The following is a 26,522-nucleotide window of genomic DNA, read 5'->3' as shown; positions in this document are numbered from 1 at the left end:
GTCCCAGAGTTCTGTATCTGTCTCCTCAAATGATAAGTTACCTGAATGTTCCGGTGCTGCCAAGTCTCCTGATTCTTGTTCCCCCCGGTGTGGAAAAAGTTAACACAGTCACTCCGTTTAGGGCTGACAGTAAAGCTTCCTCATCTGCCCTTCTGTTTCCAACTGCCACAGGGTCGGTTCCCTTCTGGTGCCCTGGACAGTGCCCTATAGCTAGTTCCTTAGGGCCCTGCACTGCTGAGAGAAGGTGGAGGACCTCATCTTTATTCTTTATTTCTTTCCTGAAAGAGGTTAATAGACCCCTTTGTTGGTAAATAGCCCTGTGCACATGAGCAGTGGCAAATGCATACTGGCTATCAGTGTATATGATGGCCCTTTTGCCTGTTGCTAGTTCCAATGCTTTCGTAAGGGCAATCAGTTCTGATTTTTGGACTGATGTCCCTTCTGGGAGACCAGAGGACCAGATGGCATTAGTTTTTCTAACTACTGCTGCTCCAGCCCTCCACTTACCATCTTGGAGGAAGCTGCTGCCCTTCGTAAACCATACGACTTCAGGGCGAGGCAGTGGCTTATCCTTTAAATCTCGTCGTATACTGATTTCCGCTGCCAGTATGTGTTGACACTCATGAGCGACGGGTCCTGATGGTTTTTCTGGCAGCAGTGTACCCGGGTTAAATGGAGCAGGTTGTCCCAGTGTTATTCTGTCTTTGTCAAGCAAGAGGCTCTGGTAGTGGGTTATTCTGGAGTTTGATAGCCACCTCTCTGGAGGCTGACAGATGATGCTCTGCAGGGCATGGGGAGCTATAATGGTTAGCTTCTGTCCCGTTCATTTATGAGCATCTTTTATTAGAAGGGCTGCCGCTGCAATAGCTCTTAAGCAATGGGGCTATCCGCTAGCCACTGGGTCCAGTTTTTGTTACAAGAATGCTACCGGCCTTTTCCAAGGTCCCAAAGTCTGAGTGGGCACTCCCCGTGCTATTCCTTTCTTTTCCTTGATGTAGAGAGTCAAGGGTTTTTCTACATCTGGGAGTGCTAAGGCCGGAGCAGATAGCAGTGCCTTTTTTTGACATTATCAAAAGCTTGTTGGTGCTCAGGGATCCATTGGAAGTGGGCATCCCCCTTTATCAGCGGGTATAAAGGGGCAGCCAGAGATGGGAACCCAGGAATCCATAACCTGCAAAAGCCGGCAGTCCCAAGAAACTCTCTGAGTTGTCACTTATTAGATGGGGGCGGTATTTGCACAATGGCTTATTTTCTGTGCTCAGTGAGCCATCGTTTGCCACCCCTAAGAGAATACTCCAGGAAGATTACTTCTTGCTGACAAATGTGGGCCTTTTGGCAGAAGCCCTATATCCAAGCCGAGCAAGCTCGGATAATAGTGCTTGGGTCCCAGACTCATAGTTCTCCTTGGTGTCGGCTGCCAGTAGCAGATCATGCACATATTGGAGTAGGATGACTTCGGGGTGTGCAGTTCTGAAGTCATTGAGGTCCCTGTGGAGGGCTTCATCAAAGGGAGTTGGGGAGTTTTTGAACCCCTGTGGGAGTCTAGTCCAGGTTAGTTGGCCAGATGTTCCAGGTTCTGGGTCTATCCACTCAAAAGCAAACAGCAACTTACTGTCCTTATGTAGGGGCAAGCAGAAGTAAGCATCTTTTAAGTCCAGCAGAGTCTACCATTCCCGCTCTGGATTCAGAGTGCTAAGCAAATTATATGGATTGGGTACCGTGGGGTGAATGTCCTGCACTCTGTTGTTGATCTCTTAGGTCTTGAACAGGACGGTAGTCCCCAGTTCCTGGCTTTCTTACTGGTAGCATGGGGGTATTCCAGGCTGATTGACAGGGCCGAAGGACCCCAAGAGCGAGGTATTTCTGAATATGGGACCTTATCCCATCCTTAGCTTCTTTGCTTAGAGGATATTGTTTAACACTGATTGGAGAGGCAGAAGCTTTTAATTCTACTACTGTTGGAGGTTGTTTATGGCTAGACCTAACCTAGCAGTTTCTGCCCAGGCATTAGGATAATCTTTTATCCATTTTTGTGGTAGTTTGCCTGTTTGATTAGTCCTAGGGGGCACGAAGAGTTGACATTCATCTTCTACGGACATAGTCAAAGCCGTGACTATGGGAGATTTTACTTAAGGCTTTAGAAACTCCACTTGGGGACCATCAGGGTTAAAAGTTATTCTAGCCCAGGGTTTGGTAAGCAGATCTCTGCCCATCAATGGGGCTGGGGAATTCTGGCACTACTGGGAAAGAGTGGTGGAATTTTTCCTTTCCTAGGTCCATATTCCTCTTAGTTGTCCAACCCGATATCTACTGCCATTAGCCCCTTGCAATAGGGACCATTTATTTTATAGGGGGCCCAGTGGGGTTTAAGGGCTGAGTATACTGCTCCTGTATCCACTTCAAAGTTCACTGGAGTCCTCTCCACTTCAAATGTTACCCTGAGTTCGGGGAGGTGATTCGAGCCCTGACATTCCTAGTCCTCTTCTAAAGTCAGCACGGCAGGCTGGCGTGGCTGCTTCTTTTGGGGGCACTCTTTGGCCCAGTGTCCTTTTTCTTTACAATAGGCACATTGATCTGAGGCCAGGGTCAGGCTTTGGCGTGGGCCAAGGCATCCCTTCCTGTCTCCCTGCTTTTTAACTTCTGGCCTATTTGCTGCTGTGAACAAAACCTTAGCCAATGCTTTACTCTGCCTTTTGCTTCTTTCATCCTCCTTTTGTTCCCTTTCCTTCTCTCTCCTCTGTTCCCTCTCCTCAGTTTCTCTATTATAATATACTTTCTCAGCTTCTCTGACTAAATCTCTTAAGGTCATACCTTGTAATTCATCTAGACATTGTAACTTTCTCTTAATATCTAGGGCAGTCTGCTAGATTGAGGCCATTGCAACAGATGCATTTTGTTCCCATGCCTGAGAATCAAAAAGAGTATATTTCCTATATGCTTCCATAATTCTCTCCAGAAACATAGAGGGAGACTCATTAGGCCCTTGGATAATCTCTCTTACCTTGGACAAATTAGTCGGCCCTCTGGCGGCCGCTCAGAGACCTGCTATTAGAGCCCTGCAATAAGTGGACAGATGCTACCTACCTTCAAAGGTGTTGGGGTCCCAGTTGCGTCAGTTCATGGGCCCGTAGATACGAAGAGAGAGCATCACAGGGGCTTCTGAGTTTTTTATTATCTGTCGCCGGCGGGTTCCTTTAGGTGGCCCAGCTTCCTTCAGGGGAGGAGGGGCTGCTAAGGCTGTGGGGAAGTCCCCTGGAGGGCTTGGGTCTGGTCCAATTGCCTCTAGTGGCGGAGAGGCTGAGTCAGCTGTGGGAGGATCATCAGAAACATGTTGGGTGTTTGGGGAAGGAGGGTAGAGGATAAAGAGGGGGAGGAGTGTCCAGTCTTGTGACTCAGGGAGAATGGAGGAAAGAGGGGGAGGAGCGGAATGTTTGAATGATAGGATTCTGGGGGAAGGGGTATATGGCTGTTGAGGTGGGTCGCCATGTGGCCCCAGATGAAAGACAATATCTCTGACTTTTCGCATTAGAGGGAAGTGGAGGATTCTTCTGGGGGCCATCCGACTCTGAGGATGGGCCATTCTGAAGCACAGAGAGTCTTCCAGGTATGGCATTTTACTGAAAAATAAAGATTCTGGGCCCTTGAGCGGTCATCAGTCCAATGATCAAGGGTAAGGGACAGAGGCGTGGATGTGCTTTGTCCCATAATGGGAGTTACTCAAACAGGGACAGTGAAGACACAAACACGACACAGACAAAGACAAACAGTAAACGTTTAACATGAGTCCAAGTCAAAGATTAGAACTGAGTAACTGCAAAACCTGGTGGGTTAGACAATAAAGACAGACAGTAAACTCAACATGAGTTCCGGACAATGAACAAAACTGAGTAGCCGGCAAAACCTGATGGGCTGGCAAACCGAATCCTGAAGCAAAATATAACTGAGTTGAGGAAACTACTATTCCTCGAATTCCCAAGTTCTCTGGAGTGTCCCCCAGGGACGTGGCCAGTGGTTCTGTGACACGTCTGTCAGCCACTGTCGGAGAGAGCTAAAGCTCTTCACCGACAGCCACTTAGCCAAGCCTTAACCTGAAACCCGACACCAGAAAGAGGCACCTTACTTACCCTGAGAAGAGTCTGTTGGGGTCTTTTGTCCACTGCTGCCGGATATCTCACCTGGGGCCTCCAGATGAAAAGGTGGGGCAAACGTCAGAGGAAAAGACCACCAAGAGACTTTCTCATGCAACAGCAAAGGGTTTATTGGGAGTCCAGCATGCTAAGGCTCAGAGATCACTTCAGAGGAGCAAAGAACAAAGAGCCCCGAGAACAACTTGGGCAGAGTTTATATACATTCTTTAGAGAGGGCAGGGAACATACATACATCATAGCCTCCTTTAGCAAATCATCATGTATCACGGCAAAATCAAATAACAACTCTAAAACATGATTAGCACATTCATTGGCGAGAACAGGTCGGGCAGGGAGGGATTGGTCAGCCCTGAGAAGGGGTATACATTTAAACTGATTGGTTGAAACTCTGAGAAGTATACGTGCTGATCTGCACGATTTCTGGGAAGGGGTTGTTAAATAACTAGGTGGTCAGGGAAGATTTCAACACACATCTAATGGGCAGATCCGGGAATTGTCTTAACTGCCACTGGAATTTCAGGTTCTGAATGCAGCATGTAAACTTTACAAAACCTGATTCTTTACGTTTCAATTTCAATTTCTTTTATTCTTTCAGAACCTTACAAAAGAAAGCAAGAGACTTCATCCACAATGACTGCTCTTTTAGCCATTTTGGTTTTGGATGCACGCATGGGATCTTTATTTAGATCCATCTGTTGCTGATAATCTAAGCCAAAGCCTCACACAGTGCCAAGAGGCTGATTAAGACACATCCCTTTCTAAAGCAATTATTTATCTGAGGTCAGTAACAGAACTCAGTCTCTGAGGGGAATCACACCAGTGTTCAAGTCCAGGTAGACCCAGTCAACTCTTCCAACCGCCACACAAATGACCACAATTAAAACCAAACTCTCCCACATGGCACTCATCTTTTTACATATATACATTCATCATAACCTCTGACTGGAGGTTTCCATGAATGGCGCAGCCCAAGGGAGTGTCCAAAATAAGATCCTTTGCCCCTCATTTGCCTAATGTCAGGGTGGCCTGGACACCCTTCCTGTGAACCAGGATTGATCGCATAGGTCTGCCGTTAATACTGCTCTGCTTCTCCAATTTGAGGCCTACTGACTGTCAGGAATAGATTTCTTATGTGATTTGGAGTCATGAGGAAACCAAAGCACCTCTGCAGGGCTTGGATGAACTCATTTGACCCAATGGATCCCTATTCTCACTTGATGGAGGTCAGGAACCTAACAGAGGAAGGCGAAAGACTTCATCCACAATGACTGATATTTTTGCCATTTTGGTTTTGGATGCACACTTGGGGTCTTTCTTTAGATCCATCAGGCACTGATAATCTAAGCCACAGCCTCACAGAGGGCCATGAGGCTGATTCAGACACGTATCTTTCCACAGCAATTAAGCAAAGAGTCACAGGTGATGCCCATTCATTTCCAATTGAAACCTGTTTTCTTCACAATTCACAAAGGGGTGGCCTGAGGCAAAGACCTTCCTGACATTCAGGGCAACAGAACAATAAGTTAGCAAAAGGCCCAAAGCAGGGTTTTTCCACTGAGACTTTACTGGTCACACTGATATCTGAGTTTTCTGAGATGCTTGCCATTCCCTTCAGCTATCCAGTACCTTGCCATGTCACAGAGCTTGGAGGTTCTACATATCTTGGACACAAATACATGAGCCTATTCTGGAGAGTGGCCAGAATTCAGGAAGAAAATAGGAGCTTAGGAAGATAGTAGGTGTTGCCCATCGATAAGGCAACCTGCAGTTAATTCCTAAAATGGGCAGGATGAATGCTGGTAAGCATTCTGCTAGACAGGACACATCCATTGATGAATTCTCTTTTCTAATGTCTACAACCACGGACACAGTGGGATACACAGACACAGGAACACTCTCCTTGTAAAAGGACTTTTTAGAAACAGTCCACTACAAAGCAAACAAACCGCATTTCCTACCTATTCTCAGAACTTGAGACAAAACCACAACTCACACCCACATTCAAAAAAGGGACCTCCTTCCCCCAAGTAAGTCTGTGACTATCCAGAGTGTCCTCTGACTAGTGGGCCATACTATGTTCCCCTGAAATGGCCTGTTTGTCTCAGATCAGGTCTCCTTGTCCATCTCTGTGAAGTTATCAGGAGCCTGTACTGACCGTTACCTGCTTTCCAAGTGAAGGCCTGTCTTCAGAGCTCTTCTCGCATTTGGCCATCATCACATCAGACTCTGTCCTTGGTAAATCCAAACAAGTGAGCCCACTGGGACTGGTAGTGGCACAGGCTCTGTATGCCTGGCTTCCTGGATCCCAAATTTAGAGATTAGCATCACCAAAGACGTGAGGTAGGTCTATTCCTTCAGGAACGGAATGAGGTCACTGCCTTGGCAACCTCTTTGTCTTAACAGTTGCTTCCAAGTTTCCCATGAGATGGAGGCTTCCCCTACTTTCTGTGACACTTTTACAAGTTAGAATGGTATATCAACCATAGGCAACCAGGAGAAGCTCTCCACACAGGGTTTGTTTGGTCCATCTTCTTTATATCAAGGGGAGAGAGGCTGATTAAGACACATCCCTTAATCCTGACCAGGATGTTAGCCATGGAAGATGACTTTTGCTTTCTTTGGTCCTTCATAGCTGCCTACATCTTCTCAAGGGATCATTTCTGCATCAACCTTTGAGGTTCTCAGCAGGTGGAAGATTCCCTACATTCCTGTATTGTAAGACGAACTCTGTCCCTGCTCTTCTGTAAAGTTAGATTGAGAGAACATTTATGGTTAGGGTTAATAACATATTCTATTTGACTTAAGAATCATTCTTCTGGATAAATAATGGTATTGGGAAACTGTAATATTCACAAGAATATATAGGTGAAATATAATTATGAAACCAGAAATCTAGGTACGATTTGAAGCCCAGAAGGGCATTGGGCCCTTTAGTGGGATACTTAGCTTTGAATTATGTTCTGCACAGATGACTCAGTTAAATCAATATACAATGGCATAGGACCTTGTTCCTTGGATGATTTAATGTCCAAGAAAACATCCAGTCAAAAAGGAATAGTCGGTAGGATTAGGAAGATTGTCAGTAGCTTTACAAAAAAGAGTGAGTATAGGGGAATGAAAGGTTAATAAAATAGGTACTTGTCACTTCCTTTTTTTCTGTATGCCTAACAAAACACTGTTGAAATCTTGAAAACTGTTTGCTAATTTTGTTCCCAGAATGTGCTGTCCCCAACTGCCAAACTACAGAATGTACTCCCTCACCCGGTTGCACGCAAACTGCCCACTCGCCCTGAACCATCCATAAATTTTCCTCCCTTCCCTCTCCAAGGAAAGTACATAAGCTCTGTTAAAGCTGTTCTCAGGGCTCTCTGCTCTATTCAAGTGAGCTCCGAGCCCCAACATGCTGGACCACCAATAAACCCTTTGCTGTTGCTGAATGAAAATGGTATACTCTTCTGTATTAAAAGGTGCTTTCTTTTGCTTGCCTCTGCATAAAGATAGTCAGTTTCTGTTTGCTTTCGAGTGGGTAGACCTAGAAACTGGAACGTCTGGTCAACTAACTTGGACTAGACTCCCACAGGGGTTCAAAAACTCCCCCACTCTCTTTGATGAAGCCCTCCACAGAGATCTCAACAACTACAGAACTACACACCCCGAAGTCACCCTGCTTCAATATGTTTATGCCCTAATAATGGCAGCCAACACAAAGGAAAACTGTGAGTCTGTGACCCAAGCACTATTATACGAGCTTTCTCAAATTGGGTATAGAGCTTCGGCCAAAAAGGCCCAAATTTGCCAGCAAGAAGTAATCTTCTTGGGCTATTCCCTTAGAGGCGGTAAATGATGGCTCACTGAGCCCAGAAAACAAACTGTTGTGCAGATACCACCCCCATCTAACAGGAGACAACACAGAGAGTTTCTTGGGACTGCTGGCTTTTGCAGGGTATGGATACCTGGGTTTGTGTTCTTAGCTGCTATTTTATACCCGCTGTTAAATGGGGATGCCCAATTTCAATGGACCCGTGAGCACCAGCAAGCTTTTGATAACATCTAAGAACACTGACACTGAACCCCTTAACTTCACTGAGCCCAGCCTTCAATTTCAGAAAACCCTACACTACCTTAAAAATGTACATCAACTCACTCACCTTGGTTCAAAGAAACTGCAGGCATTCCTGAAGGATCAAGAACAGAGTTTTCGAATAACTCACTCACAGCAAAAGGAAATAACTGAATGGGTAACAAAATCCTGTCGATTCTGTCAATTGGTTAATGCTTACCCTTCCAAGCTTCCTGCAGGTAAGCACCTACGAGGAATCAGACCAGGAAAATTCTGGGAAGTGGACTTTACTGAAATTAAGCAAGCCAGGTATGGACTTAAATATCTCCTAGTCTTTGTAGATACATTTTCAGGATGGATTGAAGCCTTTCCCACACAAACACACACACACACACACACACAAAAACAAACAACGGCGCAAATATGCTCAAGATGATCCTGAAAGATATTTTTCCAAGACACGGCCTGCCTAAGGTAATAGGGTCTAATAATTGAATGGCGTTCATGAGCCAGGTAAGTCAGGGATTAGTCAGGACCATGGGGATTAATTGGAAGTTACATTGTGCTTTTAGACACCAGATCTCAGTACAGGTAAAAAAAATAAATAGAACCAACAAAGAGACCTTAACGAAATTAAGCTTAGAGACGGGCGTAAAAGATTAGACTATGCTCCTGCCTTATGCACTGTTTCATGCAAGAAATACTCACTCTGTTTCTTTGTGTAACCTCACCCCCTATAACATTCTCTATGGTTCCCCTCCTCCAGTATGGGACCTAACCCCACTCTAAGACCTAATGATCCCTTCCACACCCCCATGTTTGACAGACTTAAAGCTCTTGAACAAACTCAGCGATACCTGTGGAAACAGCTGGCCACTGCCTTCCAAACTGGGGACGAGGGGACTCCACACGAAAATCAAGTAAAAGACTTCATCTACATCAGATGACATCAGGTGTCATCCCTGGAACGCCGCAGGAAAGGACCATACCAGGTGCTACTTATAACAGCTACAGCGGTAAAAGTAGATGGAATCACTTCCTGGATCCATGCCTCCCATCGCAAGCCTGCGCCCTGTCCAGACTCTGGCTGGAAACTGGTAAAGACTGGTAACCCTTTAAAATTGCGTATTTGCTATGTGGATAAGGCTATAGACTCTACCCTTGGCCACCAGTAGACCTAACGCTCATCAGCTCGTTCAGCAGCGATGGCTGATCACAAATCCTACTAGACAAGAAGTATGGTCTATCTCACATACAGCCCCCTTAGGGACCTGGTGGCCATCTCTTCACCCAGACATTTGTCAGCTGGCTATAGGTCTATCCTATAGGAATATCCCTGATGATGAGGATCCCACTAAAATTAAATTAATTCCCTTTCATACCACCGTGTAGTTTCATTTCTCCAAGCTCAAATTGGTCAAGTTAAAGTTATGGTAATACCCCACTTGCAGACATAGAATGTGACACCCCCTAATGATGACTTTTATGTTTAAAAGTAGCCAGAAGAAAAATTGGTGAATGAAATGTTAATAAAATAGGTACTTGTAACCTCCTATTCTTCTATATGCTTAACAAAACACTGTTGTAATATTGAGAACTGTTTGCTAATATTGTTCCCTGAATGTGCTGTCCCCAACTGCCAAATTTCAGAATGTATTCCCTCACCCGGTTACACGCGAACCACCCACTCGCCCTGACCCATCAATAAACTTCCGTCCCTGCCCTCTCCAAGGAAAGTATATAAGATCTGCTAAAGCTGTTCTCAGGGCTCTCTGCTCTATTCATGTGAGCTCTGAGCCCTAGCATGCTGGACCCCCAAATAAATCCTTTGCTGTTGCATGAGATGTCTCTTCGTGGTCTCTTCCTCTGATGCTCGCATGAACATTACTTGGATGATAGAATGTAGAAGAGAAAATCCAGTCAAAAAGGGATAGTTGGTAGGATTAAGAAGATATTCGGTAGGTTTAGGAAGAACAGTGGGTATAGGATTTGGAACAAAAGTTCTTTAGCAATAGGGGTTCGGTTAGAGAGTGAATGTAAATGTCAGCACATGTGAACAGTCAAAATAATGAACTATAGAAAATATGTAGGATAGCAGATATCAATAAAGACATTACAAAATCATGCAAAGTATAAAGTGAGTGATAGGATTAGACATTTTCAATAGGGTTGAGTTAGAATATATAATCTTAGGAAGAAACAAATATGTATTCACCGATAGAATTGACATTTGAGAGCATTAGGCAACCTTGACATGGATGTTCTTGTAATCCATGCTCACTTTCCTTTTAGGCTTCGGTACAATCATTAGTGTGACCTTTGCATTTGTGTCCAGAATATTACTGTGATAAAATGTATATGTAGATCAGGTGACATGACTATTTCTTCCATCATTACTGGGAGCAATATTTTGAAGACATATAAATGGGTATTGGGGGTACAAAGAGGTGTAACCTGTTTCTATGAATATAGAAATAATGCATGAATAGAGCATACAATGAATAAATAATATAATTGGGTCTACATTAAATAACGGATTGAATTGATATCTGAAAATATATAAGAAATCTTATATTGATATACAATCATTCATTCCAACCAGTTATACATCTAATATTAATATTACGGTTAAGGTTTTCCATGAAGATGTGTTAGTTTTGCTACAAAAGTGATTATGGTATTCGAAAATAATGTGTTTGGAATGAGTCAGTCAAAATGCTGGCAATATGTGAACAAGGCCTCTGGCTTTGAGGTGGGGCTTCACAGAGATGGCTGCATTTCTAAGATAAAGAAGTTATGAACTGAGCTCCATGGTAACAGCTGGCAGGGAGAAAAAAAAAAAGAGAAGAAAAAAGCTCTCCCCCTCCCAGGTGTTCTTAAAATGTTAACTTTCCCAGAACAGAGAAAAAAAAAGAAACTAAAACTGCTTTTTGTGAACTTCTGCAGACTGTGAACTTCTGAGCCCCTCCCTTAAATATTGGGCACAAAATTCTGAAACATTCTAAACTTGGGTTTCAGGGGATTAATTGATTACAACAGAAGCAATGCCCTCTAAATCCGTTTGCAACCAAATAGGATTGTTTCCGTGTCTTCGGTGCTATCTTAGGTGCCTTGCCTTGCCTTGTCCGTCCCTATTCTCATGAAAAAACCAGTCAAGAAACATGGAGGAATACATGTGTTCTGAAGTAGGAAGTGATTGATAGTGAAACAAATGCCTATAAATTTCCTTACTTGTGGATGAAATATATATCCTATGATGTGCATAAATTGAAGAAATAGTAATCTACCAGTGTTGAATAAAAATGAAAGTCAAAATACACATCATGTCCGTTTGGAATCTACGTGCATTCATGTAAAACTGGGTCAGTTACTGTAAACATATTAGGATTTGTATGAACCATCCACTGAAGTTACTTTTTAGTACTAGGAAACAAATATGTATTTCAGGTGAATGAATATTTCTAAGAATAATCTTGTGAAAAGTTGATTATAAATACACATATATGAATATGAATGAATTTGGTGAGTGTAAAATAAGACACATATTTCACATTTTGAAAAATCTGGAGAGTGCATATAAATATATGTGGCAATATGTGAACAAGGCCTCTGGCTTTGAGGTGGGGCTTCACAGAGATGGCTGCATTTCTAAGATAAAGAAGTTACCAACTGAGCTTCATATATATATATGTGTGTGTGAGAGTGCATATAAATATATATATATATATATTTAAATATATATATATATAAATATAATATATATAAATATATATATATATATAATATATATATAAATATATAAATATAAATATATATATACACACACACACACACACACACAGACATTAAAAATAGCAATATATATGCCAATCGAAATTAAACATGAAATATACATCATCGACAGATTCAAAAATATTTATTTTAGTGAACATGGATTTATGAATAATATTGTTCAAGTAGAAAGCTCACCCATAATTTGAATTTTCAGTTCCAACATCGTTTAGGAGGAGTAATCCATTACAATTTGAATCTCCCAAGTCAGCCACCTCACAAGAATGTACATGAGGTCCCAGGTAGAATTCTATGTGTGCATATAAAAATACAAGTGGTGAATATGCTACAGAGAAAGGGAGAGAGGAATTCACATATTGTTTAACAATAAAAAAACATGGAGAACTATTTCAACAAAAAATTGACTATATATATATATATATAACTCCTACCCTATATAATGCAAAAGGCAAGTCCAACTGTACACCATGCCTCCTCTGAAATGCTTGTATTTTTATTCTGTTTGGGTTATTTTTCTCCATCTTATTAGTATTAGTAGTCAGAGTGTAGTAGGGTAGGGGTTAGTGTCAGGGATTCAGTATTTCGAATGGAAAATTGGAAAATGAATCTAATGTGTATGTAAATATGTGCTACACAAAAGTGTTCCCACTCTCATCAAGGGTAATGCCTTGACAGTACCTTCACCCCAACTAAAACAACATTAGAGAAGAACAGTTAGAAAATCAGTGAATACATATCTGGAAAGGAATATGCTCCGTGTTTTGAAATCTTGGAGGTGGTAGAGGAGTTTCCAATAGTAAGGGACAGGGTAAACACTCCACAAACATGGAGCTCTGCTGGCCAAAAACTTTTTGAGAAACTGCCTCTGAGGTTGGGAACTTGAAATATATGTTTTTGTCAGGAGTTTACCTTCCTTTGTAGTGAGACCATCAAAGCTGCGTCTGCATCTATGGGACCTGGAGGACATGGTTTCTTATTTTTCAATTAAAATGAGGCAGCAGTGGTGAATTCTCTCTTTGTAGGTAACCTGTGGATCCTGGTGGCTAAGTGTCTCCACGTGTGGAGTGTGAAGCCATTTGGTCATCCTCCAATTTTCGTGGTGTTTCTTGCTGCTGCACTGGGAGTTTAGTATTTGCTTCATGAAATGTAAGGAGTTCAACTGGATCACAGTGCTGGAGGAAGTTCTGTCATTAGTGGTGGGTCAGGGTCTTCAGGAGAATGCACCAACCAGGCGTCTATCCCACATAGCTTGACCCCTTGACCATAGCAACCTGATTTTGAACATTGCCCTGAAACCTCTCCATATAACAAGATGCTGTTCACAGACGGGTCTGCTGGCTGAACCATGTCAGTAAGAAGCCATTTGGAAGCCAAAGGCAGATCCACATTGCCCCACCACATGTTTTATCACACACCTGCGCAGCACTGTTCTAGGACCACTACTCAGCAGGCTCCAACTTACTGGCATCTCTGTTCTACTCCATTTTCATGAAACCCAGTCAATCAAGTCACTGTCTGGCATGCTCATGATCATCAAAAGGACATCCAAAGGTTCTGCATTGCCACCTGGTCATGGGAATTTCAAAATTTCATGGTATTTATCTAGCCAATTTTCAAGGATAATGTTGGAGGCACTGTGGGTTTCAATTATTCAGGAATCGTTAAATGGTAACGAAGCTCATTTCATTGAAAGCTCGGGAGACTCTCACAGGCAAGGCTTCCCAAAGAGTGGCGAAAAGGTCACAGCAAACCAGGCCTTTTGAGGTCTGCAATGTGAGGTCCATGTGTGTTTTGACTCTCAACTATGGCTGCAAAGTCTTTCAGAATAAAATCATGTGATATCCTGGCTGAGATTCCCAGTGATCTGTTGAAAGCCAACCTGGGCGTAGATCTCAGTTTACAAGGGCAACTCTCATGTGTGGCCTCCTAAATCCCAACACAATTCATGGCAATACTTCTCTAAGGTCAATTCCAGAACTCAGACTCCAAGGGGAATCACACCAGAGTTCAAGCCCAGGTGGAGCCAGTCATCTCTTCCAACCACCAAACAAATGAATACAATTAAAACCTAAACACTCCCACAGGGCCCTCATGTTCTTCCATATAGACACTCATCAAAACCATTGGCTGGAGGTTTCCATTAGGGGCGCAGCCGAACAGTGTCCAAAATAAGCTCCCTTACCCCTCATTTGCATAAAGTCAGGGTGGCCTGGACACCCTTCCTGTGAACCAGGAATAATCAAATAGGCCTGCCATTAATACTTTTTCACTTCTACCATTTGAGACCTTCTGACTCTGTGGTTTAGAATCTTTAAGTGAACTGGAGTCATGAGAAACCCCAAGCACCTATGGGATAGCCTCTGCAGGGCTTTGAAGAATTCATTTGACCCAAAGGATCCCTACTCTCATTTGATGGAGGTCAGGAACCTTACAGAGGAAGGCGAGTGACTTCATCCACAATGACTGCAATTTTTGCCATTTTGATTTTGAATGCACACATGGGATCTTTCTTTAGATACCTCAGGTGTTGGGAATCTAAGCCAGAACCTGACACAGGGCCAAGAGGCTGATTCAGACACATCCCTTTCTAAAGCAATTAAACAAAGAGACACAGGTGATGCCCATTCATTTCCATTTGAAAACTGTTTCTTCAGGCTTCACAAAGGGGTGACCTGAGGCAAAGACCTTCCTGACATTCAGGGCAAAAGAACAATAGGTAAGCAAAAGGCCCAAAGCAGGGATTCTCCACTGAGACTTTCCTGGTCACAATGATATCTGAGTTTTCTGAGATGCTCCCCATTCCCTTCAGCTATCCAGTACATGGCCATATCACAGAGCTTGGACGTGGCACATATCTTGGACACAAACCACGAGCCTATTCTGGAGAGTGGCCAGAATTCAGGAAGAAAACAGCAACTTAAAATTAGCAGGTGTTTCCCATCCATAAGGCAATCTGCAGTCTAATCATAAATTGGGCAGGAAGAAAGCTGTGAAGCTTTCTACTAGACAGGACACATCCATTGATGCATTCTCTTTTCTAATGTCTACAACCACGGACACAGTAGGATACACAGACATAGAAACACTCGCCTTGTCACATGACTTACTAGAATGAGTCCATATAAAACAAAACAAACCACCTTTCCTACCTATTCTCAGAACATGAGACAAAACCACAAACTAACACCCACAACCACAAAGGCACCTCCTTCCCCCAAGTACGTCTGTGACTATCCAGAGGGTGGTCTGACTGGTGGGCCATTATATATTCCCCCAACATGCCTGTCCTGTCTCAGATCTGGTATCCTTGGCGAACTCTGTGAAGTTGTCAGGAGTCCGCGGTGAGCCACTCCCTGTGTTCTCTAGAAAGACCAGTTTTCAGAGCTTTCCTGGCATTTGGTCATCCTCACATCAATAGGACCAAAAAATAATGACTGTCCTTGTTAAATCAAAACAATTGAGCCCACTGTGACTGGGACTGGGACTGACTCTGGGTTCCTGGCTTCTTGAATCCCAAGTTCAAAGTGTTCCATCACCAAAAATGTGAGGTGAGGTCATTTCCTTCAAGAACTGAATGAGGTCACTGCCTTGGCATCCACTTTGTCCTAACAGTTGCTTTCAATTGTCCCATGAGATGAAGGCTGCCCCTACTTACTTTGAAATTTTCACAAGTTAGAATGGTATATCAACCATAGGCACCCGGGAATAGCTCTCCACACAGGCCTGGTTTGGTCCATCTTCTCTACATTAAGAAGAGAGAGGCTGATTCAGACAAAACCCTTCATCCTGACTAGGATGTTTGCCATGGAAGATGACTTTTCCTCTCTCAGGTCTTTCATAGCTGTCTACATCTACTTCAGGGATCATTTCTGCATGGACATTTGATGTTCTCAGCAGGTGGAAGTTCCCCTACATTCCTGTATTGTAAGACAAACTCTGTTCCTGCTCTTCTGTAAAATTAGATTGATGGAACAGTGCATGGTTAGGGTTAATAACGTGTTCCAATTGGGTTAGGAATCATTCTGTGGGATGAATAATGGTATTGAAACATGCAATATTTATAAGAATATATTGGTGAAATATAAGTATGAAAAGAGAAATCTAGGTAAGGTTTGAAGCCCAGAGGGCATTTTGCCCTTGATTGGGATACTTAACTTTGAATTACATTCTGCAGATTTGTCTCAGATAATTCAATATAGAATGGCATAGGACTTTGTACATTGGATAATTGAATGTACAAGAGAACATCCACTCAAACTGGGATAGTCCGTAGGTTTAGGAAGAAGAGTGAGTATAGGATTTGAAACAAATTTCTTTAGTAATAGGGTTTCGGTTAGGGAGTAAATGCAAATGTCAGCACATGTGAAAAGTCAGTCACATGATGAACTGGGGAAAATATGTAGGAAAGCAGATATCAACAGAGACATTAGGAAATCAGGCAAAGTATAAAGTGAGTGATAGGATTAGACATTTCCAACAGGGTTGAGTTTGAATAAATAATCTTAGGAAGCAACAAATATGTAGTCACCAAAAGGATTGATATTTGTGAGCATTATGCCACATGGACATGCATTTTTTTAGTAATCCATGTTCACTTTCCATTTAGGCTTTGGTACAAACATAAGTGTGACCCTTGCGTTTCGTGTTCAGAATATTACTGTGATAAAATGTACATATAGATCAGGTTACATGAGTAATTCTTCCACCATTTCTCAGAGCAATATTTTGAATACGTATAAATTAGTATTGGGGGTACAAAGAGATGTACCCTGTGTCTATTAATATACAGATAATGCATGAGTACACCACACTGTGAATAAATAATATAACTAGTTCCACTTTAAATAATGGATTGAATTGATATCTTAAAATATATATGAAATCTTATATTGATATACTATCATGCATTCCAAACAATTATACATCTAATGTTAATATTAGGGCTATGGTTTATGATGAAGGGTCTGAGTTTTGCTTCAAAAGTGATTATGTAAATCGAAAATCATGTGTTTGGAAAGAAGTCTCATGGAAAGACCAGTCATGAAACATGGAGGAATACATGTGTTCTGAAGCAGGAAGTGATTGAAAGTGCAACAAACGCCTATATATATGTTAACTTGTAGATGAAATATATATCGTATGATGTGCATAAACTGAAGAAATAGCAACGTATCAGTGTTGAATAAAAATGAACATCAAAATACATATCATGCCCCATAGGAATCTACTTGCATTGATGTAAAACTGAGTCAATTATTGTTGAAATATTAGGATTTCTATGCACCATTAACTGAAGTTAGTTTTCCATATTAGGAAACAAATATGTATTTCAGGTGGATAAATATTTCTGAATATAATCTTGTGAAAAGTTGATTATAAATCCACATGTATGAACTTATAGAATTCAGAGAGTGTATGATAAAACATATATTTCATTTTTTGAAAAATCTGGATAGTATATATATATATATATATATATATATATATATATATATACACACACACACACAAAACACACAAAGACATTAAAAAGTAGCAATATATATGCAAATTGAAATTTATAGTGAAATGTATATTATCCATGGATGCAAAAATATATATTTTACTGAACATGGAATTATGAATAATGTTGTTCAACTCGGAAAATGAATCCAATGTGTATGCAAAATTGTGATACACAAAAATCTTCCCACTCTCATCCTGAACAATGCCTTGACATTACGCTCATCTTAAGTAATACATAATTATACGAGAAGAGTTAAAAAATCTGTGAATACATTTCTGAAATGGAATATGCTCAAGACTTTACAACTTTGGATATGGTAGAGGAGTTTCCAAAAGTAAGGGACAGGGTAAACACTTCACAAACAAGGAGCTCTGCTGGACTAGAGACTTCTTGAGAAACTGCCTCTGAGGTTGGGCACTTGAAATATATGTTTTTGTCAGGAGTTTACCTTCCTTTGTAGTGAGACCATCAATGCTGGTTCTACATCAATGTGACCTGGACGATAAGGTTTCTTATTTTACAATGAACATGAGGCAGCAGTGCTGAATTCTCTCGTTGCAGGTAAATTGTGGCCACTGGGGGCTAAGTGTCTCCCCGTGTGGACTGTGAAGCCATTTGGTCATTCTCCACTTTCCATGGTGTTTCTTGCTAGTGCACTGGAAATTTGGTATATGCTTCAGGAAATAAAAGGAGTTCAACTGGAACACAGTCGAAGAAGGAGTTCTGTCATGTGTGGTGGGTCAGGGTCTGCAGGAGAATGCACCAACCTGGCTTCTATCTCACATAGCTTGCCCCCTTGACCATAGCAACCTGATTCTGAACATTGCCCTGAAAACTCTCCATATAACAAGATGCTTTACATATAAGGTTCTGCTGGCTACACTATGTCAGTCACAAGCCATTTGGATGCCAATGGAAGATCCACAAGGCCCCAACACAGATGTTTTATCTCACACCTGCACACCACTCCTCTAGGCCCAATACTCAGCAGGCTCCAAATTACTGGCATCTCTGTTCTACACCATTTTCATGAAACCCAGGAAATCCACGCACTGTCTGGTACACTCATGATCAGCAACAGGACATCCAAAGGTTCTCCAGTGCCACCTGGTCATGGGAATTTCAGAAATTTTATGGTATTTATCTAGCCACTTATCAAGGATGAAGTTGGAGGCACTGGGGGTTTCAATTCATTCAGGAAGTATTAAATGTTGAGGAAGCTCATTTCAATGAAACCTCTGGGGAACTCTCATCGGCAAGCATTTCTAAAGACTGGCTAAAAGGTCACATAAAGCCAGGCCCATTGAGGTCCAAAATGTGTGGTCCATGTGTGTTTTGACTCTCAACAATGGCTGCCAAGTCTTTCAGAATACAATCATGTGATATCCTAGCTGAGATGCCCAGTGCTCTGTGGAAAGCAACCCTGGGAGTAGATCTCAGTTTCCAAGAGTGACTCTCATGCATGGACTCTTAAAATCCCAACACAATTCATGGCAATACTTCTCTGAGGTCAGTTCCAGAAGTCTGTCTCTAAAGAAACCACACAAATGTGCAAGCCCAGTTGGACCCAGCCATCTTTTCCAACCACATAAGTGACCACAATTAAAACCAAAACACTCCCACATGGCCCTCATCATCTTCCATATAATCACTCATCATAACCTCTGGCTGGAGGTTTCCATGAGTGTTGCAGCCCAAGAGAGTTTCCAAAATAAGCTCTGTTGCCCCTCATTTGCATGAAGTCATGGTGGCCTGGACACCATTCTGTGAACCAGGAGTGATCAAATAGGCCTGCCATAAATACTGCTTCAGTTTTCCAATTTTACGCATTCTGACTGTGGGATTTAGATTCTTTATGTGAATTGAAGTCATGAGAAAACCCAAGCACACAGGGGCTAGACTCTGTAGGGCTCTGAAGAACTCATTTTACCAAAAGGATCCCTATTCTCACTTGATGGAGGTCAGCATTTTTACAGAGGAATGTGAGAGACTTCATCCACAATTACTGCTCTTTTGTCAATTAGCTTTTGGATGCACACATGGGATCTTTCTTTAGATCCATCAGGTGTTGAGATCTAAGCCACAGTCTCACACAGGACCAAAAGGCTGATTCAGATATATCCCTTTCCAAAGCAAGTAAGCAAAGAGCCACATGTGATACCAAATCATTTCCATTTGAAAACCATTTTCTTCAGGCTTCCCAAATGGTTGGCCTGAGGCAGAGATTTTCCTGACATTCAGGGAAACAGAACAATAGGTTAGCAAAAGGCCCAAAGCAGGGTTTCTCTACTGAGAGTTTACTGCTCACACTGATATCTGAGTTTCTGATATACTCGCCATTCATTTCAGCTATCCAGTACATGGCCATGTCACATAGCTTGGAGGTGGTACAGATAATGGAAACAAAACCATGAGCCTATTCTGGAGAGTGGCCAGAGTTCAGGAAGAAAACAGGAACTTAAGAAGGTTTAAGGTGTTGCCCTTCGATAAGGCAAGCCGCAGTCCATTCATAAATTGGGCAGGATGAATGCTGGGAAGTTTTCTACTAGACAGGACATATCCATTGATGCATTCTCTTTTCTAATGTCTACAACCACAGACACACTGGGATACACAGACCTAAAAACACTTGCCTTGTCAAACAACTTAGTAGAAACAGTCCACTCCAAACCAAACAAACCGCCTTTCCTACCTTTTCTCAGAACATGAGAAAAAAACACAAACACACAACTACACCTACAAAGGCATCTCCTTCCCCCAAGTAGGTCTGTGACTATCCGGAGTGTACTCTAAATGGTGAGCCTTACTATGTTACTACAAAATGGCCTGTCCTGTCCCAGATCTGGTCTCCTTGGCCAACTCTGTGAAGTCGTCAGGAGCCCTCGGGAGCCACTACTTGCTTTCTCTGGAAAGGCCAGTCTTCAAAGCTATCCTGGAATTTGGCCATCCTCACATCAGTAGATACCAAGAAAGACTGGTTTTGTCCTTGGAATATCCAAACAAGTGAGTCCACTGGGACGGGGACTGGGACTGGCTCTGGATGCCTGGTTCCCTAGATTGCAAGTTCAGAGAGTTCCATCACCAAGGAATTGAGATGAGGTCACTTCATTCTGGAACTGAATGAGGTCACTGCCTTTGCAACCACTTTGTCCTAACAGTTGCTTCCAAGGGTCCCATGAGATGGATGCTGCCCCTATTTCCTGTGACACTTTCACAAGTTAGAATGGTATATCACCCATAGGCACCCGGAAACAGCTCTCCACACAGGCATGGTTTGGTCCATCTTCTGTACATTAGGAACAGAAAGGCTGATGCAGACACAACCCCTCATCCAGACCAGGTTGTTTGCCATGGTAGATGACTTTTCCTCTCTCAGGTCCTTCATAGCTGCCTACATCTTTTCCAGGGATCATTTCTGCATGTACCTTTGAGGTTCTCAGCAGGTGGTAGATCCCCTACATTTCTGTATTGTAAGACCAACCCTGTCCCTGCTCTTCTATAAAGTTAGAATGAGGGAAGAGTATATGGTTTGGGTTAATTACATGTTCTATTAGGGTGAGGAATCATTTTGCTTGATGAATAATGGTATTGGGAACCTGCGATATTTATAAGAATATAGAGGTGAAATATATGTATGAAAACAGAAATCCACGTAAGATTTGAAGCCCAGAAAGGGATTGTCCCCTTGATTGGGAGACTTAGCTTTGAATTATGTCCTGCAGAGATGTCTCAGATAAAGCAAAATACAATGGCATCAGACCTTGTACCTTGGATGTTTGAATGTCGAAGAGAACATCCATTCAAAAAAGGATTGTCAGTAGGTTTTGGGAGATAGTCGGTAGATTCAGAAAGAACAGTGAGTATAGGATTTGGACTAAAAGTTCTTTAGCAATTTGGTTTCAGGTAGATAGTGAATGTAAATGTCAGCACATATGAACAGTCAGTCAAAATGATGAACTGGGGAAATAATGTAGGAAGCAGATATCGATAGAAACATTAGGAAATCAGGCAACGTATAAAGTGAGTGATAGGATTAGACATTTTCAACAGGGTTGAGTTTGAAAATATAATCTTAGAAAGAAGCAAATATGTAGTCACCAATTGGATTGACATTTGAGAGCATTAGGCAACCTGGACATGGATGTTTTTAGAAATCCATGCTCACTTGAAGGCTTTGGTACAATCATAAGTGTGACCTTTGCTTTATTTTCCAGAATATTACTGTGATAAAATGTATATGTAGATCAGGTGACATGAGTATTTCTTCCACCATTTCTGGGAGCAATATTTTGAAGACCTATAAATGAGTATTGGGGGTACAAAGAGGTGGACCATCTGTCTAAGAATATAGAGATAATGCAAGAATAGACCATACTGTGAATAAATAATATAACTTGTTCTGCTTTAAATAACTGATTGAATTGATATCTGAAAATATACAGAAAATCTTATATTGATATACAATCATTCATTCCAACCAGGTATACTTCTAATGGTAATATTAGGGGTATATTTAATCATGAAGAGTGTGTGAGTTTTGCTTCAAAAGTGATTATGGAAATCGAAAATAATGTGTTTAGAAAGAAGTCTCATGAAAAGACCAGTCAAGAAACATGGAGGAATACATGTGTTCTGAAGCAGGAAGTGATTGAAAGTGAAACAAATGCCTTTAAATTTGCTAACTTGTGGATGAAATATATATCTTATGATGACCATTAACTGAAGAAATAATAATGTACCAGTGTTGACTAAAAATGAAAAACAAAATACACATCATGTTCCATAGGAATCTACTTGCATTGATGTTAAAGTGGGTCAGTTACTGTAGAAATATTAGGATTCGTATGCACCATTCACTGAAGTTAGTTTTCAGTTCTTGGAAACAAATTTGTGCTTCAGGTGGATGAATAATTCTGAGAATAATCTTTTGAAAATTAGATTATAAATCCGCATACACGAATATGAATAAATTTAGGGATTGTACAATAAGACACATATATTTGATATTTTGAAAAATCTGGAGAGTGTATATCTATTTATATACACACACAAAGAGAGACATTAAAAATTAGGAATATATATGCCAATCGAAATTCATCATGAAATGTATATCTTACACTGATCCAAAAATATTCATTTTACTGAACATGGATTTATTTATCATGTTGTTCATCTACGAAGCTCACCCACAGGTTGAATTTTCAGTTCCAACAGGGTTTAGGAGGAGTTTTCTCTTCTCCCAATTTGCATCTGCCAAGTCAGCCACCTCACAGGAATGTACATGTGATAACAGGTAAGATTCTATATGTGCATATGAAAATACATGTGCTGAATTGGCTACAGAGAAAGGGAGAGAGGAATTGACATATTTGTTAACTTTAAAAACACATGGAGAACTATTTCAACAAAAAAAATGACTAGATTTATAACTCCTACCCTATATAATGCAAAAGGCAAGACCAACTCTACACCATGACTCATCTGAACTGCTTGTATTTCTATTCTGCCTGGGTTATTTTTCTCCATCATACTAGAATTAGTAGTCAGAGTCTAGTAGGGTATGGGTTAGTGTCAGGGTTTCAGTATTTTGTATGGAAAATAGGAAAATGAATCCAATGTGTATGTAAATATGTGCTACACAAAAATATTCCCACTCTCATCCAGAACAATGCCTTGATTTTACCTTCGCCCCAAGTAAAACACAATTAGAGTGGAAGAGTTAGAAAATCTGTGAATACATATTTTCAAAGGAATATGCTCAAGAGTTCACAACCTTGAAGGTAGTAGAGGAGTTTCCAAAAGTAAGGGAAGGTTTAATACTCTAGAAACATGGAGCTCTGCTGGACTAAAGCCTTCTTGAGTAACTGCCTCTGAGTTTGAGCACTTGAAATATTTGTTGTTGTCAGGAGCTTTAGCTTCTTTTGTAGAGAGACCATCAAAGCTGGGTATGTATCTAAGTGACCTGGAGGACATGGTTTCTTGTTTTCTAAGAACATGAGGAAACAGTGCTGAATTCTCTCTTTGTAGGTAAACTGTGGCCACTGGGGGCTAAGTCTCTCTCCGTGTGGACTGTGAAGCCATTCAGTCATCCTCCAATTGCCGTAGTGTTTCTTGCTGCTGCAGTGTGAGTTTGGTATTTGCTTCACCAAATACAAGTAGTTCAACTGGTCACAGTGCTGGAGGGAGTTCTGTCACGTGTGTTTTGTCAGGTCTGCAGGATAATGCACCAACCAGGCTTGAATCCCTCATAGCTTGCACCCTTGACCATAGCAACCTGATTCTGAACATTGCCCTGAAACCTCTCCATATAACAAGATGCCTTTACATATAAGGGTCTGCTGGCTGCATCATGTCAGTCACAAGCCATTTGGAAATCAATGGAAGATCACCACGGCCCCACCACAGATATTTTATCACACACCTGCACACCACTTCTCTAGTCCCACTACTCATCAGGCTCCAACTTACTGGGCATCTCTTTTCTACACCATTTTCAAGAAAGGCACTGTCTGGTATACTCATGATGGCCAACAAGATATCCAAGCTTGTCCCATGCCACCAGGTCATGGGAATTTCAAAAATTCCATGGTATTTATCTAGCCATTTTTCAAGGATTAAGTTGGAGGCACTGTGGGTTTAAATTCATTCAGGAACAATTAAATGTTGAGGAAGCTCATTTCAATAAAAGCTCTGGAGAACTCTCACAGGCAAGGCTTCCCAAAATGTGGCCACAAAGTCACATGAAGCCTGGCCAATGAGGTCTACAATGTGTGGTCCATGTGTGTTTTGACTCTCAACTATGGCTGCCAAGTTTTTCAGAATTAAATCATGTGATATCCTGACTGAGATTCCCAGGGTTCTGTGGAAAGCCACCCTGGGCCTAGACCTCAGTTTCCAAGGGCCACTCTCATGAATGGCCTCTTAAAATCCCAACACAATTCATGGCAATACTTCTCTGAGGGCAGTATGAGAACTCAGTCTCTAAGGGCAATCACACCTGAGTTCAAGCCCAGGTGGATCCAGTCGTCTCTTGCAACCACCACAGAAATGACCAAAATTAAAATTAAAACACTCCCACATGGCACTCATGTTCTTCCATATAGACACACAGCATAACCTCTGTCTTGAGGTTATCATGAGGGACGAAGCCCAAGACAGTGTCCAAAATAAGCTCCATTGCTCCTCATTTGCCTAAAGTCAGGGTGGCCTGGACACCCTTCCTGTGAACCAGGAGTGATCAAATAGTCCTGCCCTTAGTACTGCTCCGCTTCTCTAATTTGAGGCCTACTGACAGTGGGGTTTGGATTTTTTATGTGAATTGGAGTCATGAGAAAACCCAAGCACCTGTGGGCTAGTATCTGCAAGGCGTTGCAGAACTCATTTGAGCCAAAGGATCCCTATTTTCACTTTATGGAGGTCAAAAAACTGACAGAGAATGGCGAGAGACTTAATTCACAATAACTGCTATCTTGACATTTTAGTTTGGAATGCACACATGGAATATTTCTTTAGATCCATCAGTTGTTTATGTATAATGTTGTTCAACTAGGAAGCTCACACATAAGTTGAATTTTCAATTCCAACAGCATTTAGGAGGAGTGATCTCTTCTTACAATTTGTATCTTCCAAGTCAGCCACCTCACAAATATGTACTTGTGATACCAGGTAGAATTTTATATGTGAATATTAAAATACATGTGCTGAATAGGCTACAGAGAATGGGAGACAGGAATTTACATATTTGTTACCTTTAAAAACACCTGGATAACTATTTCAATTAAAAATTGAATAGATTAATAACACCTACCCTTTATCATTAAAAATCAAGTCCAACTATACAGCATGCCTCGTCTGAACTGCTTGTATTTCTAATCTGTTTGGGTTATTTTTCTCCATCATATTAGAATTAGTAGTCAGAGTCTAGTAGTGTATGAGTTATTGTCAGGGATTCAGTATTTTGAATGGAAAATTGGAAAATGTATCTGATGTGTATACAACTATGTGGTGCACAAAAATCTTCCCACTCTCATCCAGAAGAATGCCTTGACATTACCTTCGCCCCAAGTAAGATACAATTAGAGGAGAAGAGTTAGAAAATCTGTGAATACATATCTGGAATAGAATATGCTTGGGAGTTCACAACCTTGGAGGTGGTAGAGGAGTTTCCAAAAGTAAAGAACAAGGTAAACACTCCACAAACATGGAGCTCTGTGGGCCAAAAACTTCTTGAGTAACTGCCTCAGAGGTTGGGCACTTGAAATATATGTTGTTGCCATTAATTTGGCTTCCTTTGTAGTGAGACCATCAAAGCTGGGTCTGTTTCTATGTGACCTGGAGGACATGGTTTCTGATTTTCTAATGAACATGAGGCAGCAGTGTTGAATTCTCTCTTTGTTGGTAAACTGTGGCCTCATGTGGCTAAGTGTCTCCCCGTGTGGACTGTGATGTCATTTGGTTATTCTCCAATTTTCGTGGTGATTTTGCTGTTGCACTGGGAGTTTGGTATTTGCTTCACAAAATACAATGAGTTCAAATGGGACACAGTCCTGGAGAGATTTCTGTCACGTCTTCTGTGTCAGTGTCTGCAGGAGAATGCACCAACCAGGCTTCTATCTCACATAGCTTGCCCCCTTGTCCATGGTAACCTGAATCTGAACATTGCCCTGAAACCTCTCCATATAACAAGATGCCTTTACATATAAGAGTCTGCTGGCTGCACCATGTCAGTCACAATCCATTTGGAAATCAATGGAAGATCCCCAGGGCCCCACCACAGATATTTTATCACACACCTTCACACCACTGCTCTAGGCCCACTACTCACCAGTCTCCAACTTACTGGCATCTCTGTTCTACACCATTTTCATGAAACCAAGTCAATAAAGGCACTGTCTTGTACAATCATGATCAGCAACAAGACATTCAAATGTTCTCCATTGCCATCTGGTCATGGCAAATTCAAAATTGTCATGGTATTTATCTAGCCATTTTTTCACGGATGTAGTTGGAGGCACTG

This window comes from Callospermophilus lateralis, chromosome 12 (assembly GCF_048772815.1).
Source record: "Callospermophilus lateralis isolate mCalLat2 chromosome 12, mCalLat2.hap1, whole genome shotgun sequence".
NCBI classification, from domain to species: domain Eukaryota; kingdom Metazoa; phylum Chordata; class Mammalia; order Rodentia; family Sciuridae; genus Callospermophilus; species Callospermophilus lateralis.
Note: the sequence above shows the minus strand (reverse complement) of the source record.